Genomic DNA, 6,017 nt, shown 5'->3' on the forward strand with positions numbered 1-6,017 from the left:
AAGACTTTGCTGGAATCTTGAATGAGCAGAATTCACAGTAAATTAATAAAAGAGGTTTTTGTGGGTACAAGGAGTTTACTTCATGCTCTTGGAAAGCCTAGGTCAGAACAATATTATCTGGTGAGACTAAGGCTCAAGGACATCATTTTACAATGGTTCTGGTTCTGTTTGTTGACCCATGTCATGAAAGAGTATAGGGATTGCTATACTATTCCTAGGCCTTTGTACTTGTGATGCCTTGTATGACTCCAGATGGTCCCCATGACAATTTCCACTTGAAACTATGGGCAAAATATTTCCATATTGTGTAGTGATACCAGCATGCTGATGACACCCATTTCTACTGTTCCTTACCTTCTAATTTGAAAGCAAATCAAGTTTGAGGACTGATACTCACATTCAGAAATGGGCTGTATCAAGATCACTGAGATCAAATAAAATCCCAAACAAAACCACGAACCACGAATGGCTGCTAGCCCGTCTCTGCTCCGACTAGGTGAACGGAAAAATACAGGAAACATCACCGAGCCTAGTCGGAACAGGTGCGAGAGGGAATCCTAAAGATAGAGGGGGATTCGGGGGCTATGAATAGGTGGCTGCCGGAGGGTTACGGCTCTCTGAACGGCCCCTGGGCTGCTCGATCGCCCCTGGTAGTCCTCCGGCTTCCCAACGACAGAGGAAATGGCGGCACGCTGACGGTGCTTCTCCCTGGCGGTTTCCAACGCGCCCAGCATCTTTTGACTCTGCTGCAAAGTTTTCGATCGGGAGAGGCCCCGAAATTGGATTTTTGGTGGACAGTGGTGCTAGAGAGGGGGTGGCTGAAAGCGGACGGCACTGAGGAGCTTGGGCGGCTGGTGGTGTTTGTTTCTGCCGCGGCGTTCCTCCTAGAGGCCCCCCCCCACCGCCTTACCAGCTGGCGACGATCAGGATACATCTCAGCCTTTCCCTGGCCTTTTCCAAGCTTTCGGTTTTGCTATTTATGACGGAGAGGAGCCTGAAGGAGCCCCTGGACTTTCTACAAGCTTACCTGTTAAGGTCTGAATTGAATTGGGAGTTAAAGTGGGAACTGTCGTGTCAGAGAGAGGGTAGCAGCCTTGGATACCAACAGAGGGGATTGTTTAGCAGGCTTTGGTGCCGCCATTACCCCCCCCCCCCAGGTATCTACCCCTCTTTCATACCATCATAATGACTATGGAGATTACTCCCTTTATTTGGTCACCTTTACCATCTGTCTCTCCCCTGGTGCCCTTTTGTTGGTCACCTGGTATTCCCCTATTGAGGCACCCTATCATCTGGCCGCCTCTAACTGTGGACTTTGGACCTTTCGGCCTGCTGGTACAGCTGCTTTTGACTATTACTTTCCATCATTGTCTTGGGGGCTCTATCTGGAATACAATTTATAGAAAAGTCATCCGTTGCTCCCAATTATCTTGGACTTTTTGGCCGTTAAGAGGAGGACCTAACCTATCCCCCCGAATACCCCGCCCGGGTTATAGCTGGACTTCAGCCATCGTGAACATTAAGACCTATCAAGCCTTGGCAGGCGTCGCACTTTAATTTTAATTTTAGCGCAATTTTTTTTTCCTATCTTTTCTCTTCTCTTCTTTCTTTCTGTGTTTGGGATATGTTTGGTAGATGTGTATGACTGTGTGAATGTGCCCACTTTTATTGCCCTATATTTGCTGTATTCTGTGTTTTAATTATCACGTGGGGATTGATTGAGTGAACGAATGAGTGTGTCTGATTCGGAGGGCCTGGCATGGAACGCGGGAGCTATAGGTGTGGGTGGGGGGACCACAGACACGGGAGTGGGTCGGAGCATTACGGTCATAACGGGGAGGGGCAGATATGGCGGGGACTTTAGGGCTGGCCATTACCGGGGAAGGAGGGATCCCTACGTAATAGAGATCCCTCCTTCTGGCCCTATGAGTCCCACTCCGAGACCAGATGGCGCGAGTAACAAGGACCCTGGTCTCCGGCTGTTGTCGCTAAACGGCAGGTCTGTTGTCCACAAAGCTCCCCTCGTCCGGGACTTAATTTTAGACGAGGGGGCAGACCTGGCGTGTATTACTGAAACCTGGCTGGGCCCGGAGGGAGGAGTCCCCCTCGTAGAAATGTGCCCAGAAGGATTTCAGGTGCTTCATCAGCCGAGAGCTCAGGGAAGGGGTGGGGGTGTGGCTATTGTTATTCGGGAGTCTTTTGTTCCTCGTAGGATCCCTGCTCCGGAGCTTGTCGGGTGTGAGTCCCTGCTGGTGAAGTTGGACCTCAAGGGTCAAGTGGGCCTGCTGTTAATGTACCTGCCTCCCAACTGCGTTGCAGCAGCCCTCCCCTCGCTCCTCGAGTCGGTAGCCGAGCTGGCAGTTGAGTTCCCCAGGCTTATGGTCCTGGGGGATTTCAACTTGCCTACGCTCAGTGAACACTCTGATGGGGCGCGGGAGTTCATGGATTCCATGACAGCCATGGGCTTGACCCAGATAATTCGGGGCCCTACCCACTCAGCGGGTCACACGCTCGACCTCGTATTTCTCTCGGAGCAGTGGAGTTGTGATCTTGGTCTGAGGGGTAATGAGATCATACCCCTGTCGTGGTCAGACCACTGCCTACTGAGGCTTGACTTCCGGAGACCAAACCCCCACTGTAGGGAGGAGGAACCGACCAAGTGGTTCCGCCCCAAGTGACTTATGGACCCCTTGAGGTTCCAGACGGAGCTTGGGGTTATTCCTGATACTCTTGCCCACAATCCGGTAGAAACTCTGGTTGCTGCCTGGCACTCGGCAGCATCGGAGTCCCTTGACCGGATTGCGCCACTACGGCCACTCCGAGGTGGTGGATCCTGGAGGCCTCCTTGGTTCACCGAGGAGCTCCGGGAGAGGAAACGCCGAAGGAGACGCCTAGAGCACCTGTGGAGGTCCGATAGATCCGAATCGAACCGAGCAATCCTAACAACCTGCACCAAGGAATACATCAGGGCACTTAGGGCAACAAAAAGAACATACATTGCCTCCTTGGTTGCGTCCGCCGAGTCCCGTCCAGCCGCCCTGTTTAGGATAACCCGTTCCCTCTTAAATAAGAGGGATACGGGGGACCCCTTGCAGGGTAGGGCTGAAGACTATGCCCAGTTCTTGGCGGACAAAGTTGCTCGGTTTCGGTCGGATCTGGACTCCACCTTTGCAGACCCAGCCGAGGCACGGGTAGACGACTTGGTAGACCAGCGCTGGGTTGAGTTTCAAGACGTTACCCCCAGGGACGTGGACAAGGCCATGAGGGCTGTGAGTGCCTCCACCTGTGTACTGGACCCGTGTCCCTCCTGGCTGGTAGCTAACAGCAGGGAGGTGACACGGAGCTGGATCCAAGCGGTTATTACCGCCTCGCTTCGGGAGGGCCACTTCCCCGCCGCACTTAAAACGGCGGTGGTGAGACCCCTCCTGAAGAAACCATCTCTGGATCCAGCTGTACTCAACAACTATCGTCCAGTCTCCAACCTCCCCTTTATCGGGAAGGTTGTTGAGAAGGTGGTGGCCTACCAGCTCCAGCGGTCCTTGGAGGAAGCCGATTACCTGGACCCCTTCCAGTCCGGCTTCAGTCCTGGTTACAGCACAGAAACCGCTTTGGTCGCATTGACCGATGATCTCTGGAGAGCCAGGGATGGAGGTCATCCCTCCATCTTGGTTCTTCTCGACCTCTCAGCGGCTTTCGATACCATCGACCATGGTATCCTTCTGCGACGACTGCGGGAGGTGGGGGTGGGAGGCACTGTTCTGCAGTGGTTCTCCTCCTACCTCTCGGACAGGTCGCAGTCGGTGTTGGTCGGGGGACAGAGATCGACCATGAGGCCCCTAACACATGGGGTGCCTCAGGGGTCGGTCCTGTCCCCCGTACTATTTAACATTTACATGAAACCGCTGGGCGAGATCATTCGGAGGCACGGGATAAGATACCATCAATATGCGGACGATACACAGCTGTATCTGTCCGCCCCGTGCCAACTCAATGAAGCGGTGGACGTGATGAACCAGGGTCTTGAGGCCGTTAGAGACTGGATGCGGGCTAACAAGCTTGTACTCAACCCAGAAAAGACCGAGTGGCTGTTGTGTTTCCCTCCCAACAATTTGGCTAGCATTCCATCACTCAGGCTGGGGGCCAAATTTTACACCCCTCAGACAGGGTTCGCAACTTGGGAGTCCTCCTGGATCCACAGCTGACCTTTGATCACCACCTGTCGGCTGTGACCAGGGGGGCATTCGCCCAGGTTCGCCTGGTGCGCCAGTTGCGACCCTACCTGAATCGGGAGGCACTCACAACAGTCACTCGCGCCCTCGTGACCTCTAGGCTGGAATACTGCAACGTGCTCTACATGGGGCTGCCCTTGAAGAGCATCCGGCGACTTCAGCTAGTCCAGAATGCGGCCGCGCGAGTGATTGTGGGTGCACCTCGGTTCACCCACATAACACCTATCCTCCGCGAGCTGCACTGGCTACCTGTTGATCTCCGTGTGCGCTTCAAGGTGCTTCTTACCACCTATAAAGCCCTCCATGGTAGTGGATCTGGGTACTTGGGAGACCGCCTCCTGCTGATTACCTCCTCGAGACCGATTAGATCTCATAGATTAGGCCTCCTCCGAGTGCCATCTGCCAGCCAGTGCCGGCTGGCCACTACACGGAGGAGAGCCTTTTCAGTGGCAGCTCCGACCCTCTGGAACGAGCTCCCCGTGGGGATCCGTACCCTCACCACCCTTCAGACCTTCCGCGCAGCCCTTAAGAACTGGCTATCCTGCCAGGCCTGGGGGTAGAGATTGATCTGCCCCCACCCGAATGTTGGATGAATGTTGTTTACTTTTTAATTATATGTAATGTTATATGTTATTGTCTGTACCCCCCTCCCTATGAGTTGTTAGCCGCCCTGAGTCCCCTCAGGGAAAAGGGCGGCCTATAAATAAACCCATTCAATTCAATTCAATTCAATTCAAAAAACAGAAATGCTGATAAACAGTAGAAAAATCGGCTATGGGATTAGGGTTCATCTTATTGTGAAGGAGGTGATCTACTTCCTGAAAGCGTAGGGCTGGAGTTGTAAAGTACTCATTAAGCTCTTTTTTAAAAGATTCCTATGTCAAACCTGCATTTATATTCCTTTTAGAATTTTGGCCTGCCACACTTTCTCTTTTTTCATTATGTTGTTTCAATAGTATAGTTCAGTGTTTTTCAACCTTTTTTGTGCAAAGGCACACTTTTTTCATGAAAAAAATCACGAGGCACACCACCATTAGAAAATGTTTAAAAAATTTAACTCTGTGCCTATATTGACTATATATAAAGTGTTTTTCCCACGGCACACCTTACACTATGTCACGGCACACTAGTGTGCCATGGCACAGTGGTTGAAAAACACTGGTATAGTTGATGGGAGGGGGAATAGGCAGGAGTGAGATTGTGGAATGTATTGTTTTCATTCTTTACTAGAAGCCAAGGTCATCCTTTGTCTCCGCACTAGTACACCTGACTGGAAGAAGCTGGGTGTGGATGCCAGTGTGGAAGAAGAAGATTGGACCATGTGATGGATTGTGGGTGTGGGGACAAGATCATGAACTTTTAACTGGGTGGAATTCTGATGTCATTTCCAGAATTGGGATTAACACAGATGTGCCTAAGATGTATGTTTTATTAAATTAGAACCAAAAGGATTGTTTTGCCTTGGTCTCTGATTTAATTCTACATGATACTAGGAACGCTGACATCCTATGTGAGAGAAAGGTGTGTATTTGCACAATTGCATTTAATGCAGTAACCAGGGCCATTTCTAAGTCAGTCAGATAGTGTTGGACTTGGCAATTGATTATTTCCCACCTCGACTTCTGCAGCATGTTTTGCACATAGACAAACTGTGGGTAGTTGGTACAAAATGCTGGTAACTGGTGCCTGATGTAAGAAGCATATAATTATTATGTTGCAGGACCTCTTCAACCACGGTTTTCCTGTTGAGTTTGTGTATAATTGATTTTAACTGTTTTAATCAGTTTT

The sequence above is a fragment of the Thamnophis elegans genome, chromosome 1 (genome assembly GCF_009769535.1).
Source record: "Thamnophis elegans isolate rThaEle1 chromosome 1, rThaEle1.pri, whole genome shotgun sequence".
In the NCBI taxonomy this organism is placed as follows: domain Eukaryota; kingdom Metazoa; phylum Chordata; class Lepidosauria; order Squamata; family Colubridae; genus Thamnophis; species Thamnophis elegans.